At 36.1% G+C, this 25,481-nt stretch overlaps 1 long non-coding RNA gene and 1 other non-coding gene across 2 annotated transcripts in view; both read right to left on the bottom strand.

The window, feature by feature from the left end:
- Positions 1-5,295: 5,295 nt before the first annotated feature.
- Positions 5,296-25,481, bottom strand: part of LOC149634784 (uncharacterized) — a 333,137-nt gene continuing 312,951 nt past the window's right edge. Inside the window, exon 2 of the long non-coding RNA XR_016373608.1 lies at positions 5,296-5,559. This is a non-coding gene — a long non-coding RNA (uncharacterized LOC149634784). The remainder of the gene's footprint in view (positions 5,560-25,481) is intronic.
- Positions 24,868-25,057, bottom strand: LOC149634995 (U2 spliceosomal RNA). Its single transcript, XR_016373612.1, has one exon. It is a non-coding gene; the product is annotated as a U2 spliceosomal RNA (small nuclear RNA).

Here is a 25,481-nt window from a genome sequence, read left to right as displayed (position 1 = left end):
AAGGTAGTGCCTCCTCCTCACTTGAATTTTTCATGATATACTAAGATTTGAACGAACAAAATTCCAGATTACTATTTTCACAACCATCTCCCTTTGCTAACTTGAAGCAAACTTACCTCTCATTTTGCTGCTCGTTACCGGTGTCATTCCCTTGACTTTCAGTTCGTTATAACTACTATCATGAATTTATTTATTTCAAACCAAAATATAAAAAAATTGGATTATTTTTTCCTTGGGAAAAACATAGGCTTACGAAAATAATTCCATTGAAAACTTCGCATGTTTCTCTTCAAATAAACACTTTAAACGCCGGGTTAGGCCTAAACATTATTGCCTAAAATGAAACACATCAATTTACTCTATCTTTTAAAATCCGTAACTACGGGAATTTTTAGCCCAGTATCCAGATTTAGTCACAAACGTGATGCAAATTGAAGCTCATTTAGCATGTTTGGCCGAGTGATATTGGGTTTAACTATGCCTCCAAACACCGTATCATGACTCACAATAATAGTATACCAAAGTCGTGTATAACATCTTGGATATCGGTGATGTTTTGGTCTATAGCTATCTGCCGTGCTTCAATGTCCGAGACTGATTTTTTTGTATCAGCAAGACTATTAGTTAGGGTGTCTGTTTTTTTGATATTGATCTTAACTCAGCTTCTATGTCCGAGGTAAGTACTGGCTGACTAGTGTCAGAATCTTCAGGTAGGTTGTTATTTGAGTTCCAACGGGTTTTCCCCATTTTTGGTAAATGGTAGTTATGTAACGCTTGCAGATTTTACGATTTTGTAGTTAGTTTATAATAAGAAAAGTGTTAAACCCACCTATTAGAAGAGAAATTGCATTAGAGAGGCTCTACAAAGTGTTCCATACAGGCTCCGCCAGCGTTATGAAGTATTGACCTAGTTGCAGTCTTTCTTGAGATTTCGGATGTTGATAAGATAACGAATTAGCAAGATAGTGAGTCCGATTCGAAGTAGACTAGTTGTAGGCCACTTGATTTTTTCAGCCGAACGCACACTTTTAATCACGCCTGTTTTAACTGTTTTTCGAACTTCATTGAGAGTTTCTTGCTAAAGCCGATTTCTGGAGTAAGAACTGCAGATTGTTATTTAAGTACAATGCACACAGTCGAGGTTATCCCAAGATATATTACTACAGGGCGACGCAATTTTTTCGTCAATCGTGTTTTGTTCTAGTAGGTCAGGCACTGATGAGGACACGCTACAGCAACCAGCTGAACTGAGGCCAAACATAAAGATGGGCAGCCTTTTTCTCAACTTCGTTTTCGTTTAGTGATTCAGTCCGTAATTTATTGGTTAAATACCTAAGCTTTGTCAAGGAGGTGAGCGTTAATGCGGATATTTCTGACCAGCAAACGGCGTTTCTCAACTAGTTAAAAGTAATTATATCTTTAAACTTTGACCGGAATTTCGTATCGAACTCCGATGGTATGGAAGCGGATGTAGGAATAGGAATTTCCGTTACGGATTATCAAGCGAATTACATCCTCAAAAGTTTAATATTAAGCAAAAACAACCAATTCTTAAAGACTTATATAGACTTTTTGCCAGAGTGCGGAACAAAGATCTAGTTCTGACCACTCCAATCTGAATCTCTCCTAACAAATATCTAGGAGTGAATGACGAACAATATTGACAAATGTACCAAGGTTGACACAATTAAAATCTCCATGTAATTAAACCAAGAATGTAATTTATTGAAAAGTTCAATGAGTGGATTATATTTTGGGCGATACATACTTCCTTGTCCATATTTAAGACGAACAGTGAAGTTGACAAGGCTTTCTTTGGGGTGGCGGACACAATAATTGTCCTGGCCGTTTTGAAAACTGGAGACGGGGTGTAAAGTTCCTGTCGACCATCGGAAAAAGAGAGTGACATGGCTATCATAATAAATTTAGCGTCCAAACAAGTTGGGAAAACCAAAATATTACCTCACCGACACAAGAGGAGAACTACTTTCAAACTAATTTACCCAGATATGGAAATGTTTCTTTTTTTATGAACAAATACTGAAGTTAAAACTTATGAAATATTAAAGCAGTATACAAAGCATAGCGAATAAACTGTAAATCAGACGACATTTTACATCGAATAAGGATATACTTGTACACATTAAAATCATCCGATGGGGAAAAACGGGAAATGAAGAGATAAAACTTTGGAGGGATATTACCTTTACGTGTTTTTAAAGGCCCAAGTTGCTACTTTTCAACTGTATACCTTCTATGTTCAAAGACATATTCACAACAGGGTTGCCATGTAAAAACTATCCTCTCGTTTCACCTCAACGATTTTCTTAGTTTGTCAACATGGCTGTTAACGTTGCATAACACCAAAGCTTATTTGTGGCTACACACACTGAAAGTAAATGCGCAACATTAAAAGCATGAAAACACGAAGCTACAATCCGATTATTGGTGAGCTCTGGTGAACGCAGCCCAGATCAGTGAAAGGTCTGATCGTAATCGGATTGTAGCTTCGTGTTTTCATGCTTTGTTGTGAAAACTTTCTGAAGGCGAAGCCAATGATCTGTACTATCATTACTCTATTCATCCGGTGAACGTCCAACCACCGAAGGATTTATTGGGTGCTTACAAATGAAGCGCTTCGAGGCCGAGCCGGTTAGCACTTGGGACAAAAAACTGGAATACATGAGCTTCGTTCATTTGTTCCCTCGGGGTCGCTTTGGCAAGCATGATGATAGACCATTTGGGAAAATGACGGAAACCGAGTATCGTTTATCCCGTATTTTGAACAAAAGTCCAATTTTTAGACGAGATTACGCCTATCTCTTCCACTATTATCAAGAATGCGAAATGAAAGCGATTTCTAGCAGTTTGAACTACGTTCTTCGTGTTAAAACACCCATGCCAATTGGTGTTGAAAATTTGCTCAATCGAGTTGAATCTGGCGATAAAGAACTTGAGAGTAATTTAGCTACTTTCTTGGGTCATATTCGAGGAACGAAGGACTACTGGTATAAGGTTCTTAGAGACGTTTTAGCGATGATTCGGGAATTTGGTCCTCCCACCTGGCTTTTAACTTTTAATATGGCCGAGTACGATGATATGGAACTGCACGATCACTTGAGAAAACTGAATTCAGACGTTCCAGGAGTAGAGTCGATGACGGTGGCTGAATTGTGGAATTTGGATCCGCTTAGCGTCAATTTGCATTTTCACAACAAAGTGCGGTCGCTGTTAAACAACTTTGTCTTGTGTAAGCAAAATCCAGTTCTTGGCATGATAGAACATCATTTTTGGAGGGTTCAATACCAATCTCGGGGTTTACCTCACTACTATATGCTTTTGTGGGCCATGGACGCTCCAAAGATTGGAACTTCTTCGACCGAGACTATTTTGGATTACGTGCAAAAACACGTCACGTGTTCGATGCCAAGCGCATCGGTAAGTCCGGAGCTGCACCGGCTGGTAAAAAAATTTCAAACTCACAAATGCACCTCCAGTTGTTATAAGAAGGTGAAAAATTCTGAAAAAGGATTGAAAGTGTTTCGTTACGGTTTCCCTCGAAACGTAACAAACATTGCCACTATGAATTCTGTTAGAACAGTTACTCGTCACCTTAAAATGAACAAGATGGCCCCGGCCATATTATGCTTTGCGCGCCCTCTTTTGGCTAGAACTGGTGTGATTCCGGCAAATATTTTTAGCGGTATTCTCTTTTTCTTTATCAAATATCCTTTCGATTATGAACAAAATCAATTTAGTATGACTTTGGTTTAATATAATCATTGACCTTAAAATAAATTCTTTAACAAAAACAATTACAGTTGTTTTATACTATACAAACTATTTTTGAATTAGTATTCACAATAAAATCTTTCTAGTGCGGTTTGATAAACTCAATGATAGTTTCGACAAAGCAGTTTCAACGGTTATTTTCAGTTACAATTTTTTATAAACAAACATGATAATTTGTAGATTAAATTATAAGCGTTAGTATTCGCAACAAAATCGTTCTATTAACGTCTGATTACTCAAATAACCCTTAATAATAAATTGGACCAGGCAGTTTGTAAGGTTCTTTTCACATACAATTTTTGACAAACCAAAATTATTATTTGAAGTTTAAATTTGCCTGTAAGCGTTCTTAATAATTTATTTAATTATCTGTTGTTTTAACTTATAATAAGTGTAGTCAATTACTTACCATGACTAATCTTAATAGTTTCTTAAATAAATAAAATACGTTGACGTTGCAAAGCCACATAAGTATGGTTCTAAATGCTATTAATAAATTTAAATCTAATTCCGCGCACGAAAAAGGGCGGAAAGGCACCCAGCCAGCCTGCCAGCAAGGGTCAGGCCAATAGTTTTGCAACTCGAAGCGCAAAAGCCAAAACACAAATAATGTGATATGAAGTTCAAGTATCATTTTTTTCCCCTGGTTGATAAATAATATCCAATGCCAAAATTGTAAATTCAGTATTCAATCCACAATATATTTAGGTCTAATGTTCCAAATGTAATGAAACTTTAATGAGAGATGTGCTACTATCTATTATATCTAAAAATGGTTAAAAACTTTCAAATTAATTAGTTTTGTCAAAATGATAAATTTAGTACTTTCAGGCCCTTTCCAAGATTAAACATATCGCTTACACATGGCACTAAAAATCCTGTAACTAAACCAAATTACAGGCCATAAAGCTTACAACACATCTAAATGGGAAAGTTCAGAAAAGCCCTTGTGTTTCTACCAAGTAAACGTTACTATGTTAACGCAATTTTAGTTCAAAACTGTATTTTTTGGAAATATTACATATTTTGAAAAACAATGAAGAGTTGAAAAATCATGATTAAGAAACTAACTGAAAGGGTGGGGAAAAGTTTACTGTTGGTAAAAAAACCAGGATTTACTTGAGATATAGTTTAAATTATACATAGTTGTCAAGCAGGTCCAAGAAGAAAAAACCTTCCTCTCAGCGGTACTCTACTTTTTCGATGACATTCTGAAGCTTCTTGCGAGGGAGACCTTACATTTTAATGCAATAATTTTTTATCAGTATCATTTGGTAACGAACGCAGAACGTTCTCATTATATGTGTTATTCAACTGATCAGGTTTCGCGAGACCTGCCCCTCGGCACGTTTACAAATCTAAGAATATTGGTTCAAGAGGTCTTGGTTTTATAATCTGATACTCTCTAGTCAGATCTAGGCTCTATTTAGCGCCATCATGTCGGCCTAATTTTAATACATACGCCAAAGTAATTTTAAACTGTTTTGCTCATATATAAAATTTACAATTAAAAAACTAAATTTAATAGATAGTTAACAATGAATAATTATTTCTTCCAAATTGCTAAAATAGTAGTGTACGTAGATGACGCTACAGTAGGGAAACGCCGGTAGGCTGCTAGGCATAGAAAAGCGTCTGCAATCAGCAAGGAAATGAGTTCGAAGATATTTTTTTGGAAATTTTGAAATTTGGTTCATAACTGTTGCGTTTACGAATGGGATGATGATATTGATATTGTTTCTTGATGTCTAGATAATGGTTTTCCTTCTGGTGAGAGAAACATGTACATTTATTTCTAAACTCATTACTTAATGTGAAGTTGTAGTATTAGATTTTGAATTATCATGTTAACAATGCTTATTTTGATTACGTTTATAAAAATAATATTGAACTTTTTATCTTAAAGTTAGTGATCATAAGTGATGATTAGTAATTGATTACTCTTATTAGTTAAAATTAAGAAGTTATTAAATAAATTATCATTAACGTTTATAGGTAAATTTAAACTTGAAACGATATTTTGTCTTTGGCAAATATGTAACTGAAAAGAATCCAATTAAGAGTTAATTAAATAAATTATCATTATCGTTTTTAGGCAAATTTAAACTTGAAACGATATTTTGTCTTTGGCAAATATGTAACTGAAAAGAGTCCAATTAGAGTTTATTAAATAAATTATCATTATCGTTTTTAGGCAAATTTAAACTTGAAATGATAATTTTTCATTGTCAAAATTTGTTACTGAAAAGTGAAAAGAACCTTAGAAAGTGCTTGTGCTTCGTAAAATTTATTATTAGGATTATTTGAGTAATCAAACGTTAATAGAAAGATTTTATTGCGAATGCCAATACTAAAATTAAACATCCAATTATCGTTTTTGTTTGTCCAAAATTGTAACGCGCTTAAAGAGAAAAAATAAGTTTTTAGACTTTAGCTTATCTAATCCCAAAACCTAAATTCCCAAATTAAATGTACAGGTATGGTTAACCTCAAAAATGTGTCTGTCTAGAAGCACTTGCAAGTTAATTTAATTAACTTACAATATAAATATATATTTATTTAATTCGAACACTTACAGAGATGGTAATATCATAAACTTGCTTAGTTACAGAGGTTTCCCTGATACACTCTCCAGAGACTACGGTATTAATTTCTTTTGGTTTACAAATCAAATATCTCTTACTTTAAAAATGTGTTTAGTTTTTATTATATTTCAGACTTTCCGACGAGTACAATTCCTAAAATTATTTTGTAAACCTTCTAATGCTAAAAACGCGACGTATTTAATAATTGTAGCGCTACCCGTTTTAAACTGCCTATCTACCATTCGCGAATTTCCCGCCAAGAGATTTCAATTCTCGGCATTGTATAGGCGCGCTACCATGGAAACGTGAGACTCGCCGCGACGCCGCCTCGAACAAAGTTCCCTCCTCCCTGCCCCAACTAAGCAAGACGCGAGAGGAACGCGCCGGCTGCCGACGTGAGAGAGATGCTAGGTTTAAGCAACATAACTCGAGCTTGTTAATATGACTAGACGGCCGAGAGCGTAAAGGCGTCAATCCGTGGAGTGAGAGCTCTGTGGATGGTGCGGGATCGAAACCCGGCCGAGGAGGAAAATAATTTCATAAATAAATAAAATTATTTCACGTTGCAGAGCCACCTAAGTGTGATACTGAGTACTTTTTAAAAATTTCTGAATTCCGCACGGGAAAAAGAGGGGGAAAGTGGGGGGAAAAGGCGCGCCCAGCCGTAAAAAATAGTCGGACTAAACCTTTGCACCATCCGATAGATGGCGCAAAGCAAAAAGGTGTGGAAACGACTGTACGACTTGCGGAGAAAAGAGCACGAAGTTTTAATCAATGATTACAATCCCACGCTAGTTTTGGCTTCCAAAGCCAACATGGATTTGCAATTTGTCGCTGACAAATCGGAAATAGTGGTAAACTATGTCACGGCTTACGTGACAAAGGGAGACCGGGCTGACATGGACCAAACTTTTGCCGAGTTAGGCAACGAAAGTTTGTCCAAAAAATTATTTACCTATAGATTGAAATCTTTGACGTGCAAGCAAATAGGAATTCATGAAGCTCTCGATATGATGCTGGGCCAAGACCTTTACAACAAGTCCGGCAGCACTAAATTTATTAACACTAACTTAAAAGAAAACCGATCGAGAGTTTTGAAAGGTTACAAGGAACTCGCGCGTTTGAGGGAAACTGACCCCGAAAGCACGGACACTTGCCAAAAAAGGTTCGTCGACGACAAATATCCGAATCGTTCTGACAGCTTGGAAAATCTTAGTTTGCGGGAATTTGGTCAGTTTTACGATTATGCGATGCGCTCTGAGGGTGTCGAGAAAAATGCGAATGTAATCCAGTTGAAAAACAATCTGGGTTTCATGAGAAAGAGAATTAAGCCCTACATAGTGGAGCACTACATTCTCGACCCGATAGAGGAGAAAGAAAGTTATTGTCACGCTCTACTGATGCTCTTCAAACCGTGGCGTGACGAAAATGAGCTATTAGGCGAGTTTTAAACCTACGCGGATGCTTTCGAAAACTCGCTTTCGGTGTTAAAATATATGAGAGAATATCACGAGAAACTCTCGGTTTCCAAAGAAGTTGAAAAGAAACGCGAGGCTTCTAAAAAGGCGAAAGAGACAGAAACCATAATTTCTGAGGCCAAAAGTGAAGAAGATGAAAATGCGCTACAAGGGAAAGAAATTGTTATCGAAACTGAACACGCGATGGCTGATGTGGAAGCTGCCATAGAAATCAATTTCGAGACTGATGATGACAATGTGGCGTTACTAAACTCGGATCAAAGGCGAATATATGATCACATCATGGATCACTTCTCCCAAGAGGGAGAAAAATCTGGAAACAAGTGCCTTTTTTGTGTCGGGACCTGGTGGCACTGGCAAATCGTTTCTTATCGACACTCTCGCCAACGGCGTAAGGCGACGCTTTCAAAATCCTGCTAGCGTGGCAATTGCCGCGCCAACGGGTTTGGCAGCGTTGAATGTTAATGGCGTAACATTACACAGATTACTAATGTTGCCGGTAGATCATGGGCGTATTGCCGAATACCATTCCCTGATTTCTGACAATATGAGCATTATTAAAGAAACTTTGGAAAATTTAAAACTGTTGATTATTGATGAAATTTCCATGGTCTCGTCGGTGTTACTGACTCACGTTCACTTGAGGCTGAGCGAATTTTGGGAAATGAACCAACCATTTGGTGGAGTTGTATTTATCCTTGTTTTGGGAGACGTTTTCCAATTGCCTCCGGTTCAAGGAAATCCCGCGTTCATCAAAATCACTTCCGAAGAAGCCAGACTAAGATTCAATTGCATCGGAGGAAGTGATCTTTGCAAGTTTTTTAAATACGATGAACTAACGCAAAATGTTAGACAAGCCAACGACCAAAGTAACAGCTACATTTTAAGCAGAGTTAGAATTGGAAATATTTCTAGAGCTGATGTTGCAACCTTAGAAAGTAGATTGGTTGCTCGAGGAGAAAACATGGAAGTGGCTATGGACCTTTTCATTAAGCTGTCCAATGAAGGGTTTCACCCAATTTGTTAGATGCCTAAATTAGCCATGTGCGAAAAATTCAACTGTGAAATGCTGCGAAAAAACGGCGTGAAAGTTGAAGTCATTCCTTGCCAGGAATGGCAAAAAAATGAATAGAAACATTTTGAGGAGATTTCAAAGTCTAGAAAACGAACCGTCCAAAACGGGCGGTTTGGAGAGCGAGTTAATTCTTTGCGTTGGCTGCCGTATAATGGTAAGAAGGAATATCAGTTTTGAAAAAGGCGTTGTAAATGGTACGATGGGTTTCGTAACTGGATTCAAGAAAGACGAACGAGGAAACGTTGTTGGTATTTTTCTCAGAGTAGATCGCGAACCGAATAACGACAACGACAACGCTAATACTGACTTTTTAGTTGAGAAAATTGGCGTCAAATTTTTGCTCATGACAAAGATTTACGTTAAGCTGTCCCAGTTTCCCGTCATCCTGGCATACGCAATTACGATACACAAAAGCCAAGGCATGAGTTTAAAATGCGCCATTATGGATTTGGGTCCGAATTTATTCGGAACGGGCATGGCGTACGTAGCTTTATCGAGAGTGACGTCCTTAACCGGACTCCATCTATTACAGTTCGATCCGACTGAAATTAAGGCGGATGGACGGGCCATAATGGAATATAACAGGCTTCGCAAAAAATATAGGCCAGATCTCCCTCTTTTGGAAATGACGGAGTCGAAAGAAAGTCGAGGTGGCAAAAAGGGTGCGCCTACACTATCTAAAAGCCTTTTAGAAGGCGAGGAAGAGAGATGTGCAGAAACACTGAAGAAGAAAAGGAAAACCCAACAGAGTTCGGATAGTTTGCCCTTGAAGGGTTTAGCTAACAATGACCAAGTAACGTGCTATTCTAATAGCGTTTTGCAACTACTCTTATTAGTGCCGGAATTAAGAGAATTAGTTAAATCTTACAATGGATCATTCGTTGAAAAACCAGTTTTACGTTGCCTCCATAACACGATAAACGACATCGAGAGGTTCTCAAGGAAGTTTCAGTCGTAAAGGGTTGGAACTGAGAATGGCTGTCGGAAATCATTTTACGCAAAACGATCAACAAGACGCCAGTGAATTTTTGATGGTCCTTTTGACGACTCTAAGCCAAGAAATGGAAGCCGATTACTCTAAGGCTCAAAAAGATTTTTTTGGTCAAAGTCGCGAAACGTTACCAAATGCCCGAAATGTCAAGTTGAACAAAATTCGGAGAATATTGTTGAAAGCAACATTTTCAATCTTCCACTAGAAAACCGAGATAAAATTGATTGGAAATCTCTAGAAAAAAAGATGAGATTAACAGAGGTGCCATGCGTATTTTGTAACAACCCAAAAATACAAGAGCGTGATGTATTGATATCCAGCGGGAAGTACGTATTTTTGTGTCTTCTCCGTGGCGATTACAAAGATGGTCGGCCAATTAAGATTTCGACCAAAATATCAAGTTTTGAAAATCAAAATGTCACTATGAGTAAGATGCTTTTTAAAACTAAAGGGGTGATTATTCATAAAGGTGAATCGTTGGCCGAGGGACATTATGTGAACTTTGTGAGAAAAGATAACGGCTGGTACGAGGTCAGTGTTACAATGATCAGAAAAAAGGGAGAGATTCGTCAGTAACTTGACTGACGTCACTGTTCTGCTCTTGGAAAGAGTCCAGACACATTAAAGGATCTAACGTGATTGAAGAATCCATATCAAATTTACCCCGGGTAAAGCTTAAAATTTCAATATTCGTACCAGAAAGGAGCATCATATCTGTCAAAGATATACTAATAGTTTCATATTCACTTTAAAGTAATTTATGACTGGGTAAGATTGTTAATCCTAGAGCAAGTTTAAGGTTAACGATGGTTCTGGAGTAATTTTGATGTTGCCTACTATAATCACCGTGAAAGGGAGAGGAGGGAGGATTGTAGGGCCATGCTATTGTTACGAAAAAAAGGCGATGATTCTTGCATTAATTTGTAAATTTTCTAGTGAAGGGTTTTTAGTACTCTGTATTAGTCTTGCCCCAATGGTGTTTTGGGTAAAAAACACGCTAAAAACGTAACCCCTGTTGGTAATGCTATGTGATTAAATATAATTCTTTAATAAGCTGGTGAAACTATTGAGACAAACTCATCCTATTAGTTAACATTGAACAGATTTTTTGAACTGAGATTTAGACACTCGTATCCAAATTTTAAATAAATACTGATTAAAATTAATATATTCAAAGAGTTTTCTAAATATCAGTTTCGCATCTTCCATTTTTTTCTCTTTTAAGCGCGCTATATTTTTTTTAAATTAAGACGCCCATAACTTTTTTACATTAACAATTTAAAACCATTCAAAAACATTAAATTAAATTAATATAATCTAATATTATCCTGTTACAATATCAAAGATTAGCAAAGATTTTATGTTTAAATATTATCTATTATTATAATCTTTTCTTTCTATAACTTATCAATAATGTGTACCAGACACAATCCGATACCACTTACAAAAATTTATTTTTAAACTATTTAATAGTTACGCTTAAAAAAGCCATATAAACTTATTATTTGCCGAATTGTGGTTACCAATATATATATAGACATAACCCCTGTAATTAAAACAACTAAACCATTTTTCCAATTAATATTCCAGTAAGTTTTGCATAATCTCTTTGTGTTTCTCACCAGCTGGGGTAGTCTGCGTGACAGGTTGCATTGCGTAAATTCAACAGGGGTACAATTTGCAAAGCCTTCTGGAATATTTTTTTCCCCAAAAATTAATAACCTTTTCATTGTCCCTTTGGTAACCCACGCGCAAAACAATAATTGCCATGTTCTAGCAGCAATGTTTACAAACTTAAAGTTAAGAGTTGCGTGACAAAATCTTAAAAATAGACCCTCAAAATCTTATATTTAAATGAACATATAATTGCCAGTAAATTGTAAAGTTTTCTTTCAACCCCCGCCCCTTTACATAACTAATATAACGAAGATTAAAATTATTTCGACATAAATACTACAAGCAGTGCATATTTTCGAGTTTGAAACATACAATTTAAAGACAAATTTCGTGCAACTACATGCGTATCGTATCAACACGTGCCAACTACTAAGCTTCAACAGAAAAATAATTCATCATAGCTATTACCAGTACAGCTCAAAAATATGATGATCATCATCATTTTAAAAAAACCACAACAAGACTTCGATAGACAAATCAAAATATATATTCAACTTCTCCACCGAAATAACAGACACTTTAGACTGGCGTGTTCAAAGAGTGAGAGCGTCTTTGGATTAAGAACAGCAAAGATATTCAAAGAAATAACCTTTCTATTGGCTTGAGTCAGTGTCTATAGAACATCAAGCTGTATCAAGGCCAAATAATACATGTCACCTCTTTGGTTTCCCTATATAATCACGTTACGGATTGGCAAGCCGTGCCTACAAGTTCATCAACACAATAGAAGTTCATAACAGCTATGGATTCACAAAAAAACCTTTTTCTCGCAAAAGTTGCCTCAACGTTGTTAAAATTTAGAACAGCAATGGGTTGTTACTAAAATTATGTACTTGACTATGTTGGGAGTTGGGCGCACTCCTGTAAGCCAAGCTTCTGGGCAACAAAGTTTTGAGGGAATAAGGGACTTGTCAGCATGCCTACCCTACAGGAACTGACTACCCCGCGTCCGCGGGTGGTGAAATACCCCAAATCCCCCCTCCTTCACCACTCGATTAAACCTCAAGTACTTCACTCGTTACTCTAAAATACCAACTGATTAACCTTGGACTTCAATTTTCATCAAAACGCCTTAAAGGTATGTATGGTAAATTACATTGTTTAACGGACGTTTGCCAAACAAAACAAGGTCGAGGGAACCAATACAAAAATGCTGCCGATTAATGACGTTAAGCAGTATTGCCATCTGAGTTCAATAGTAATAAATATAGAAAAAAAAACTAAAATCAACTGGATTGGAGATGTCGCTACCAAACACAAGGCACCTCATTAACTCTCTGAACTGAACTGCAGATTCTACATCAACAAAACAAAATCAAGCGCGATGGAACCAGTAAAAAAACTACAATTAATGACATTAACTACCAACGCCATCTGAGTTCAATAGTAATAAATATAGAAAAAAACCTAAAATCAACTGGATTGGAGATGTCACTAACGAAATACAAGGCACCTCATTAACTCTCTGAACTAAACTGCAGATTCTACAATAGCAAATCACTACCCTTTTAAAAAGCATCTTTAAGTATATTAGAAGTAATTTAACAAACACATGCTTACTATTTTTCTGGCAATTATATAGTCTCAATTTGACAATCCTAGGATTAAATGTAAATATTTTTTCGTCATTGAATTGTTCACTTGAGAGATTAACAAAATTGTTATAGGCATTCATACGATAATGTTGAACTCTCACACTTTTTAAATCCAACCTTCACGTATGAGTGTCTTTGAACAATTTTTTAATCCCTCTCACGCATTCATTGTGAAACTTACATTATAGATTCATTTCAAATTAATTATAGTTACTCTTAGCTTTTCCCTGTTAAGGTCTATTTTTTGGCAGCAGGACGCAATCGCTAATTATCCTCAAAAACCCTTTCTGATGTCAAAAACAATTTTCTTTGGAAAAACCCTTTAAAATATGCAACTTTTACCTTTAAACGTAAATAAACAATATATTTATTCACAGGAATAAATTTATAATGAATACCATAATTAAATAACAACTAGGGAAATTAAGCCCAAATTACATGCTGTAAATAAACATGGCAAGTATCAAACCAAATGTTTATTTAAATAAATCTTTTGCGCCTTCCAATATCATAATCTAAATCATGCGTGTTTAAAAACTTGAAAATAGTCAAACAAAAACATTCTTAATGCAATTTAGTACTTTAATGATTTGAAAGTAATTATTCAACAGCCATTACTTAAAAACATTCCTATTTGTATTTTAACTATTATATGAAATAATATTATTAACCCTAAATTTTGTCATCAATAAATTACCATAACTGTCATTTAACTTTATTTATTAAAGGTAAAATAGTTTACAGCGTGTAAAATTACCATTCATTTCAAGTAAATATTAATTTAATCCTGTTATTTCCTATATTTAATGATAAATCAAAGCATACTTCCATTGCCTGACCTCCTAGCATTCTGGCAAATCATTTAAACACCAACTTCAATTTCCCAAAGGCTGAATCCAAGGACGGAGATAATAACATTAAAACTGAATGACTGATCCCATAGCTCCGATCTCTCAACAATTTTCTAAAGGGAGCTAACAACTGGCAATGGGGAAGAGATAGTCTAATGTCACGCAGCCCCTATCTGGTTGGCATTTTTGCGCGTAGAATACTGTTTCCAACCGTTAGGGGGGATGGAACTCCAGTAAGAGATAGAAGGGCGGGACGTTTCAGGGTCAGAACTGTTAGCTCCCTATTCTACGGCATGCAGAAATAAGCGTTGAAATAATCAATATAAAATCACCAACGTGTCTACACAAAATTAATAAAAATTAAGACCGAAGTCACAGATATTAATCAAAACGTCTTGGATTTAACCAAGACCTAAAAAGTATCGATAAGAACAAGGTTAATCACTTGACTGAATGCGCAGATATTGAAAGTTTTTTTTTTAATTAAGACTTACATGCTTAAGATGCTGTTCGGACAGTGGGACAAAGGACGAGCTTCCTCGTAGAGCTTAACATGGCGGGTGGGTAAAAAAGGAGAGGGCGTCGGACAGCCCCTTTAAGAAACTAATGTTCCATCACCCTATTCCATTGAATAAACTTAATTTACTGGTAGTCAATTTATTCCCTCTCAATAATTTGAAAAATTTACTTATCTCGGGTTTTCGAGCACAATTCCATTCCCCGTTTACATTTTATAACTACATTATCATTTTTAGGGGATTTCGTCATGAAAAATACCTTATAAATACACGTAACAATGACAAAACGATTTAGTCGTAGTCTGCTTTAGCCTCTGCTATGCCTGATACGAGCAAGGAGGATGCATAGCTGTATACATCGTCCTGGCTAGAAGTACGCCTTGTGCCACTCTCATGCCTTCTTTCGCTGGCCTCGTCACCAAGGCAATAGCCCACTCAATTACGCCTTAAGCTGCTCCAAAATTCCGTGTGACTGTGAATAGTACTTTTTAAGGTTTCCGTCATCAAATAGTAATTGTTTTTTTAGAACATTCCTCGGCTTGAAATAGGACAACTACGAAATAATTCGACCAAATTTTATTTTGAAAATATTTTCTACCATTTCAATTTCTATAAAAGTATTCTACCAAATGTATACAATTACAGAGTGCTACCAGAAGTCTCTGCGGCTACTTGAAATACTACATTTATATAGGAAGATTCGCAGCAACGAGTACATAAATCCAGGGCTATCCCTGATAAATCCCATATTCCTTTAAAAACCATTAATACATTCATTAATCTTGTTCCTGAAGATATACAGACTTAGTAGCAGAGTCGAGTCACAGCCTCCTAGATCACGCGACTCGGTGAACGCAGGCTATATTGCAAAATAGCCAAGTCAGAAATTTCAGGCTACGACCGCGCTGAGTCCAGCTGACACTCTCACACCCTTAGCGCCCTTAAGTTGGCAATTACAAGTTTACAACAAAGAAAATAAAAAAATTTCGAATAGTATGCACCCCCCCCCCCTACTGCTTGCGAGCCATAGAAACGATAGAGACGCCATGGGCCTGGCATAGAACCGTGTGACCGTTGTCTGTCGTACCGCTGCTATAGACACAAGAGATTTCAATGCTCAGTATCGGGATATACAGGGGGTTGACCCCTCGACGTCTCTACTCTTTTTATGATCTTTCCATCGAGCGAGATGGAAGGCAAAGTATTTTCCCCGTGTCTTTCCCTCTTACATATATTCAGTTTAACCAAGACTAAAAATCATAACATCCCTATTGAATTTTCCGCCATTGTTGAAATATGAGCGGCTAAATGTGGGCCTGTTTTTGTTATTATCATGTTTTATCAACTGAATAAATTTCCCCTTTTCCAAAATTTTACTAAATAGAATATGTTTTGGTACCTTTCCAAATTATTGCTAATTTGCTTGTTAATTGCCACCTTTTCCAAAAAATCCTTATTTTTAGTTTCTTTCTACCCTAAAAAGAGGCGCACTTTTAGCCATTCGTTTGAAATTTGCACAAAAACAAAAGGTTTCACTATAAATCGTTCAGGCCATGAACGGGGATATGTTAGCAACCTATTAACGACACAATGTCATACACGTACTCTCCTAAAAATGATAATGTACTTATAAAATGTAAACGGGGAATGGAATTGTGCTCGAAAACCCGAGATAAGTAAATTTTTCAAATTATTGAGAGGGAATAAATTGACTACCAGTAAATTAAGTTTATTCAATGGAATAGGGTGATGGAACATTAGTTTCTTAAAGGGGCTGTCCGACGCCCTCTCCTTTTTTACCCACCCGCCATGTTAAGCTCTACGAGGAAGCTCGTCCTTTGTCCCACTGTCCGAACAGCATCTTAAGCATGTAAGTCTTAATTAAAAAAAAAAAACTTTCAATATCTGCGCATTCAGTCAAGTGATTAACCTTGTTCTTATCGATACTTTTAGGTCTTGGTTAAATCCAAGACGTTTTGATTAATTTATATATCTGGCTTTGTTTCTCAGACATATTTAAAAGGTTTATTGCGGGAAATTCAAACGGGGTAAATGGGTAAAAAAACCTCCTGAATAGGCACAACATGGTGGAAGGCAGGGTTGGTCAGGTAAGATTTTCCCAATCTTGGGTTGGAAGTTTAGTTTGAGTTTGGTGGATGGGGGGTCTGGTGGCCATCTTGGGGTGGCGGCCATCTTGGATCCATGCGTATCTGAGTGGCTATCACTACTCGCGTGTCCCCCGCTTGTTTGTATTCTAACCCCTCGCTTGTTCGCATTCTAACCCCCCGCGTGTTCTTATTCCAACCCCCCCGTGTTCTTATTCCAACCCCCGCACGTGTTCTTATTCTAACCCCCCCCCACGTGTTCTTATTCTAACCCCACCCACGTGTTCTTCTTCTAGTGTTCTTCTACTAACTCCTTCCCAACGTGTTCTTATTCTAACCACCGCGTGACCTTATTCAGACCTCGCGGGTCTTTAATAAAACTACGCTCTAAATTGGACTCATATTCAGCCTTCAGTGTTAACATTCCGGCGTACTCCGAACAGACATATCATAAATGGAAGACACGCCATTGAATAATACTTTCATATTTACTTTGCACAGCAGAAATTAGTGTTTTGGATATATATAAATGTAGTATGGTTTAATTAAAATGTAAACACCCATTTCAAATATTAATATCAAAAGATGTTCTTGAAATATCGTAATGAAACGGAGCTTTAGTGCTAGAACACTAGTAAAGGCACTTTATATTATATTTCCCAAATTTTCGTTTTATATTGTGAAAAAAAAGGTAGTTATAATTTTGATGTATTTCTTCACACACCAACACAAGGAAAACAGCTAAAGTGGTGCACTAATGTAACAACGGACGCTTACAGACACACAGATAGACGACTTTATTACTCTTTCTGTATTAAAATTGAGCTTAGAAATAAGAGTATCTTAAAATATCAAAATAAATGTAATTAAAATTATATATTTTCTTCGTTAATATTTCATCTTATTGCGCATTGCATCGTTTTAAGAAAGAACAATTAAACATTCTTGAGAGACTTGACTAATATTGACGTTTGAAATGAAGCATACGCCGGTTGTTTCGCCATAGGCAAATCGGTAGTATATAAAGGTTTCGAATTCCAATGATGTAAATTACAGCGCAATTGCATAAAGCTTTGGAGGAAGCACTGAGTTATAATCTCCTCGGTATTTTAAGTCAATCACACAATAAAACTTGTGTTTAAAAAAAATTGCGTCATCTTTGGATAAAATTGTGCTATTGTGCTAGCATAAACAAGATGCTGCATATGGGCATCTTTCGCATATAACCTAATTCTGAATACTAAGACCTTGAATTTTAATATTAAATTTTAAATTGGTTTCTGGATTTTTTACCTCTCCGAGTGAAGATGTCGGTACGGAGAGGTATTACATCGGACTTGCCTGTCAGCGCGTTCGCACATGAAAAATTGAAGCAAACGCGTTCACAGAAAGCAATTTTTGGCTTCTACTCCCATCATTTCACCAAAGAGAAGTTGTTACTGCTTGCAGTAACAACTTCTCTTATAATTTATTATTTGTTGTGAATCAAGCACTTTATATATCCCAAATTTCCAAAAATTGTTAAAGAGGCATACACTTGAATTCAAACGTCAACAATAGCAATGTTTTAAATGATTTTAGGAATAAAGTTTCTTGAAACGATTTAACTAATATTAAGGTAAGTTAATTACGATTAATATAATAATTATCAATTATATTTATTTGATTATAAGAAAAACCTCTTAATTTCGTCTCGACTTGGAAGTAGTCTATTTTAGTTTATCATAAGAAAATAGCTCATAGCTCCCTGTAAGTATGAAACTCTTCAATTAAGCTATGTTAACAGCATTTTCTTCCGTATTTTCCCGGCGCATCGTGCTTTTCGCGAACCCCTTGGGCGGCGGTGCTGGTTTTGTGCCCCCCTATTGTAGTACCAAAAACTTCTCCCACTGGGTGCAAAAGTGTAAGCGCGCTAAATCTGAAAGCAAATGCTGTAGTATGAAAATATTCTACGTTTCATAATTATAGGGTGCTATATATTATTTTCTTATGAATTTATTATTAGTATTTTTAATTGGATAGCTAAATTGTGTAAAGTTTCGGGAACTCAAAGGTTTTTGAAATTCTAGCATTATTATCTTTCAAGGTTTATTTTTCAGAAGTAAAAGAGTTTGTATTCAGCGCATACGTATTATATGTTTTTTTAAAATCGAAAGAAGACCCTCTTGCTTCTTTTTTAACTCAAAGAGGTTTCCGCTGTTTTTTCAACCTATGTAAACCATGTTTTCTAACAGTGAACCCTCAATGGTTTGCAGTTTTTTGTAGGTACCACTTTTAAACCAGTAATGGTTTGCTGTTTTCTATGAACCACTTTTAAACCCTTAATGGTTTGCTGTTTTTAGCATTACCATTTTTAAACCATCAAGGAGTTATCTTGAAAGGGACTACATTGAAACCAATTTTTTCACAGATCCTGGCATTTCTTATAATAAACCAGAAACAGTTTATCAAAGCTGTTTTAAACCCTTAATGGTTTGCTGTTTTTTGTAGGTACCACTTTTAAACCAGTAATGGTTTGCAGTTTTTTGAACGCACCACTTTTAAACCAGTAATGCTTTGCTGTTTCCTATGCACCACTTTTAAACCCTTAATGGTTTGCTGTTTTTAGCATTACCATTTTTAAACCATCAAGGAGTTATCTTGAAAGGCACTACATTGAAACCAATTTTTTCACAGATCCTGGCATTTCTTATTATAAACCAGAAACGGTTTATCAAAGCTGTTTTAAACCAGTAATGGTTTGCTGTTTTTGAAGGCGACCCTTTTAAACCATTTAGTTGGTGCTGTAAAACCCTTAGTGGTTGCCGAGAAAATCATAAACCCTATATTAACCCTTTGAACACCATTATTTTTAACTGTGCATTTAATCACAGATTTATCAACTTTTAATCTTATTTCAGATTGTTTTTTCTTCATGACCTACACAGTTGCTATTGGTTACAGAATATGATTGGTCAAACTGTATCAAGGACAACCATAAGTTCATTAGATATGTTCCATAATAAGTTTTCAAACTCCTGGATACAAACTGGAGTTTGACAAGAAGTGATTGAAGTAGGTCATAGATTGGAGGTAAAGCAACATACGCCTGATGAGGCGCTGTCAAAGGCTTAGCAATTCAGACTAAATAGGAAGATGGAAGTCCTGCAAAATTAACCACCGAATGTAGGACTTCAATACTCGCTTCCGTCGTTCTCGAACTAGCTCGAGCTGTAAGTCTGTAGCACTACGAAGTATGGGTAGTCTCATACTTTTGGAACATATCTTATTAACTTATGATATCAGTAACACTAGGGAAATCAAGTTCATTAGAAGTAGTTTGGTTCAGTTCTTCACAAGGGTTGGGACTTGTGCTAACACCTAGCCATTAAGCCTATTAAGAACTTCTTATTGTATACCTGTAACCTTTATAATTAACTTCTTATTGAGCATCGTTTAATTAAAATTGATAGTTGCAATATAACTGGTTAAAAAGAAATGCCTTCAAGGAGATGTTTTATTTGAGTGGGCATCTACATAGACTTCAGATCCTTAAAACATCCCGGGCAACGCCGGGTTTCTTGGCTAATGCAGATTTAATAGGAAACACATTTTGGTTTATATCTTAGTTACGCTTAATATAGTGTTGTTATTTTATCTTGGGAGAACTACCTAATCCAAACAGTAAAAAACTAATTTTGTCACAGGCTGGATTCGAGCCTGTGCAAAAACCTGAAGCTGATCTACTGCAAATCGCTTGCAGGCCACTTTAAATTAAATATGTTTATTTGTATCAATGGCAAATTCTAGAGGGCCGGTAGGCCCTTCTAGATAAGAACCCACACCCTCCCGTAATGTTAAAGAAATAATTCACAGATTTTAGGCTTAGCGTCCCATAGAAAAAGCATGGGATTTTTGGTGGTCCACTCCATCGAATAACTCAGAAACTACTTCGAAGTTAAGGTTCGGAACACTTTTGAATTATCAAGCAACTATTGAATGTTGAACTTCTGAAGTTTGATTAAGAACAATTAATTCTAAGTATTTTATTTTAATTAATTTATAAATGATGGTAAAACCGTTACATATATTACACTGTTTGCATAGCATTTTATTCAGCCTTCGTCGGGTTTGTGGCGCATAGGATAACGCGTCTGCCTATGGAGCAGAAGATTGCAGGTTCAAGTCCTGGCAAGCTCGGTGTTTATTTTTACAGATCTTTTATTCAACATAAATGATATAATCCTATAAATACAATGTTTGGATAATTTTTTTGTCACGAAATACGGGCTTGTGGCGTAATGGATAACGCGTTTGCATTCGAGGCAAAACATTGCAGGTTCGAGTCTTGGAAACCGCGTTGTCTCTTTTTGATGAAGAATCTTAGTTTACAGAGTGTATCTGAAATGGACGTAGGAGCGGAAGTATTTGGGTTCCTGGGGCCAATATAAGACGAAACTGTTCTATGACATTTTGTCGTACGCCAAGCCATTTGGAAGTTACTTGAACCTAACACTTGCTAGTTTGCATAAATCACAGCATGTTGACTTCGTCTAAAACAGTAGGAATTAAGTTCAAGATATGATGATTATGCAAATTAGTGGTTGCCAGCTAAAAGAAAAAAAGCCTCATAGCCATAGAGTTTTTAGTAAATTTTTAAGGAGTAGAAAGTTGTACAGTTGGTGACTCATAAAGGAACATCAATGTAAAACAACATGTTACGATTTAGTGTGTTGAAACAACTGACCGATACTAACGGTAAACTGACAGCGATAAGTAGCGCAAACTATTATGGAACACCGACATTTTGCTACATTCTTCAAACAATCGAAAGGTTGCATTTAGTTTAAAGATTAGGTTAATGTTGCAACTTATCGAAATCGGTATTCGTGAATAAATGTTAGTGGACGAATGTTTGGCTTGGGATGTTGGGCAACGCCTGTTAAAACTGAGCAGTAAAATGCATTATTTGCAAAATTTAACCCTTATAAAAATCAACAAATAATGATGAAACCTAAATGTTGAAAATGAAATAAACCCTTATAAAAATCAACAAATACTGATGAAACCTAAATGTTGAAAATGAAATAAACCCTTATAAAATTCAACAAATACTGATGAAACCTAAATGTTGAAAATGAATTAAAATTTTTTATGGTTCAAAGTGACCAGAAAAGGGAACATTCCTTTCTCCAAAAAATTGAGTGAGGGAGTAAAGGCATTTTTCTTGGTGCCTCACCCGTAACAAATTAGGTACGCTATGTTGAATAGCGTGCTTAGGAGTGGGCTTCATGAAACCTAGCATTCCTTCTCAAGGTCACACACTACTAACTTGTTCAAGAAAGGGTTGAAAGGCTCGTTATTGGCCTACACTGATTACGAGGTACCACCAAAAGTAATAGCAGAGAAAAAATTTTAAGAAGAAATTTTCGTTCTTAACCTCGGAGCCGAACGGATGACCGCAAATAAAACTAAAGAAAATTCGAGAAAAAACCAAAAGTGGAGGGTAAACTTAAAACTAAGAAAAAACTTCGCAAATAAGTTAATAAACGATTAAACCTTAGTAAATTTGCAGACCACCCTAAAACTTTAGACTTATGACGTTTACTAACTGGTAGCAATCTGCCAGCGTTGAGAACGACAGGAGACATACGTGCAATGCGAGATGCAATGTAATGTACCCATAAGAAAATGTACATTCTTTCTCCTTAGAATTATTCTATGAAAGTTTCCATTAAAAACGGTAAAAAAGGTACTTCTTTTAAAGGTTCAAAGTGTTTTAAAGCATGTAAAAAATAATTTACTTATTTAATGGAAACAAGACGTCGCCGGATATGTAGTCTTGTACATTAACCAAAATGAACGCTTTAACAACTTTTCGATTGTTTGAAAAATGAAGCAAAATGTCGGTGTTCCTTTTTAGTTTCCGCTAGTTATCGCTGTTAGTTTCCGCTAGTTATCGCTGTCAGTTTCCCGTTAGTATCGGTCAGTTGTTTCAACACACTAAATCGTAACATGTTGTTTTACATTGATGTTCCTTTATGAGTCACCAACTGTACAACTTTCTACTCCTTAAAAATTTACTAAAAACTCTATGGCTATGAGGCTTTTTTTGTTTTAGCTGGCAACCACTAATTTGCAATAAGCATCATATCTTGAACTTAATTCCTACTGTTTTAGACGAAGTCAACATGCTGTGATTTATGCAAACTAGCAAGTGTTAGGTTCAAGTAACTTCCAAATGGCTTGGCGTACGACAAAATGTCATAGAACAGTTTCGTCTGATATTGGCCCCAGGAACCCAAATACTTCCGCTCCTACGTCCATTTCAGGCTGAAGGAACAGATATTATATAAAAAAGACTTGGTTTGCCCAAGCCTTAAAAACAAAAGGATAAGAGTTTTTCCAGTTGTCTGAAGCGCGGATATTTTTTCTATTGAATTTTAAAGACAATCCGTATTTTACTACTCTTTAGAATTTAATTCAATCACCTGATTTTACTGCTAATGGACTAGTTTCCTAAAAATTAATTGAAATAAAATAATTACTTATCTCAGATTTTTCAACAACAATTCCATTTTCCTGAAACATTTAATCATGCATTTATTATTTTGAGGGATATCGTGTAAACTCAACCAACACTTCTAAAATCTTCCCCACAAGTATTGATATACACAGTTCAATAATTGCGACTGTGCTTAAAGAAGAAACGAACCTCTTTATCAAATATAAGAAAGGTGATAACAGCCCCCTTTTGTATTCGAAAAGACCGCATATAATACATAATTAATGAGAATATTATTTGAAAATTAAAGTACGTTCTCCATTGAAAAGAAAAGAAAATTCATGATAAAATGTTTCAGGAAAATGGAATTGTTGTTGAAAAATCTGAGATAAGTAATTTTTTTATTTCAATTAATTTTTAGGAAACTAGTCCATTAGCAGTAAAATCAGGTGATTGAATTAAATTCTAAAGAGTAGTAAAATACGGATTGTCTTTAAAATTCAATAGAAAAAATATCCGCGCTTCAGACAACTGGAAAAACTCTTATCCTTTTGTTTTTAAGGCTTGGGCAAACCAAGTCTTTTTTATATAATAGAGATAAAATGGAGTGAGATAGTATGGACATATGTCAGCAAAGAGGGTACAAAGAGGCTACCCTCTTTGCTTGGCAGGAGTGTTCTCGCTTTGGAAGTCTTTCTCTGCACTCTTATTGGTTGAAATGCGGTGAACCGGATATAAAGAGTGAACTTTAACCTGAGGATAAAGCAGTACAGCGAGAACTCCCACAATGCCTTGCCCAAGCAGTTAGCTTCAACTCCTAATCTCTTTGATGTTAGCTGCTTCAGAATAAGCGTGTTTAATTTTGATTTAATTAGAAAGTGGGTGAGCCGATCCTGAATGTAATGCAATATCAGGTCGACTCGTGGCGAAGTCGGGCAAGCCCGTTAAGGCTCGTTTACATGTGCGCGAGAAATGGAAAAAGTCGAAGCGTAAAGCTGAGAGATGAGGCGTATTGGGGTTTGAGTTCCCTAGGCGTACCGTTTACAAACAAGCGAGAACTTTTCAAGTCGCGCTTGTTGCTTATAGATGAAGCGGGTGTTCCGAATAAGCTCCGATCTGCCGTGGTAGATTTTTCAGCTCATGTTTGCTTGTCGCAAAGAGTCACGTGATTTTCCATGCCAATAATATCCAAGGACCGAATATCGTTTGATAATTTTGCGTTTGTTTTACTCGTGAAATAGGCCTAGACACAACAATTGAGAATGTCTTTAAAAGAACAAGATAAAATTTTTGAAATAAGTGTAATCACATTGCCTCATCCTGTCAAGTTCGACAATTAAATCAAAATTATTCTCAAGCACAAGTAGAGAAAATATACGCACCTTGACAAATTATATCTAGTAACGTTCCAAAAGGCGAAAATAGCCTTCTTTGTTTCTATTTCTCCTTATAGCATGTACCCACCAACGACGTTCCGTTCTAATTTTCTGTTGTTTTTATGATATAAATGTCGAATGTTTTTCAAAAGCTATAGTTTCTTTCTAAGCAGAAGTAAACTAACGACAGTCGACGCCATTTTATTTGTTTACTTCCGACTGAAAGACAACTCTGCAATCTAGGCTCATGCTACCACCCAGCTCGTATGTAAACGAAGGAGCGGGTGGAGCAGCGGGAAGAAACGCTTTTGGCAGACGCGATTTTTTTAGGCGCGAGAAAAAGATTCGACTTTCAACTTCTGCTCTCCGCTTTAAGCTTAATTCTCGCTCGCATGTAAACGAGCCTTTACACTTCGCCCAGTTCCAAAAAAGGGAGTTAATATCGAAGGGTCCCAATGGAACCCGATCAGATATTAAGCTGATCAGAACAGATACTACACATGATCTTAGCCAAAAGGCCGAGAAGCGATACTAATTGCACGGTTAATTAAGCTTAAATATTTCATTAATTAACGCTAATTAATTAATTAAATTATGAACCTAATTACTCGAAATTATACAAAAAAAGCTATTTACTGGATGAAAAATTGCTCTAAAATAGTCTATGCACTGCGGACAGAAGTACCACATACCCAATCTTAACTATTTATCAACCCTATATTGATTAATTTAATAATATTACATCAATTAGTTTTAATTGCTGCCTTAGTGGACACATTTCCTTGAACATCTGTGTTCGGCAGAGTAAACATCTTTACAGGCGCTCATTGAAAACCACTGGGATTTCAAAACCCTATAGGATGGCTAGATTTATCTTGATTTCCCAATACACCATTTTCAAAAGTCTGGAAGTAAAATAGAGTCTGATGTGTTGAGTACCTTGTTTTCTTACGC

Source organism: Phalangium opilio, unplaced genomic scaffold (genome assembly GCF_054372755.1).
Source record: "Phalangium opilio isolate 3A_F unplaced genomic scaffold, DU_Popi_V2 ptg000098l_1, whole genome shotgun sequence".
Classification (NCBI taxonomy): Eukaryota; Metazoa; Arthropoda; class Arachnida; order Opiliones; family Phalangiidae; genus Phalangium; species Phalangium opilio.
This window is presented reverse-complemented; position numbering and strand designations above follow the sequence as displayed.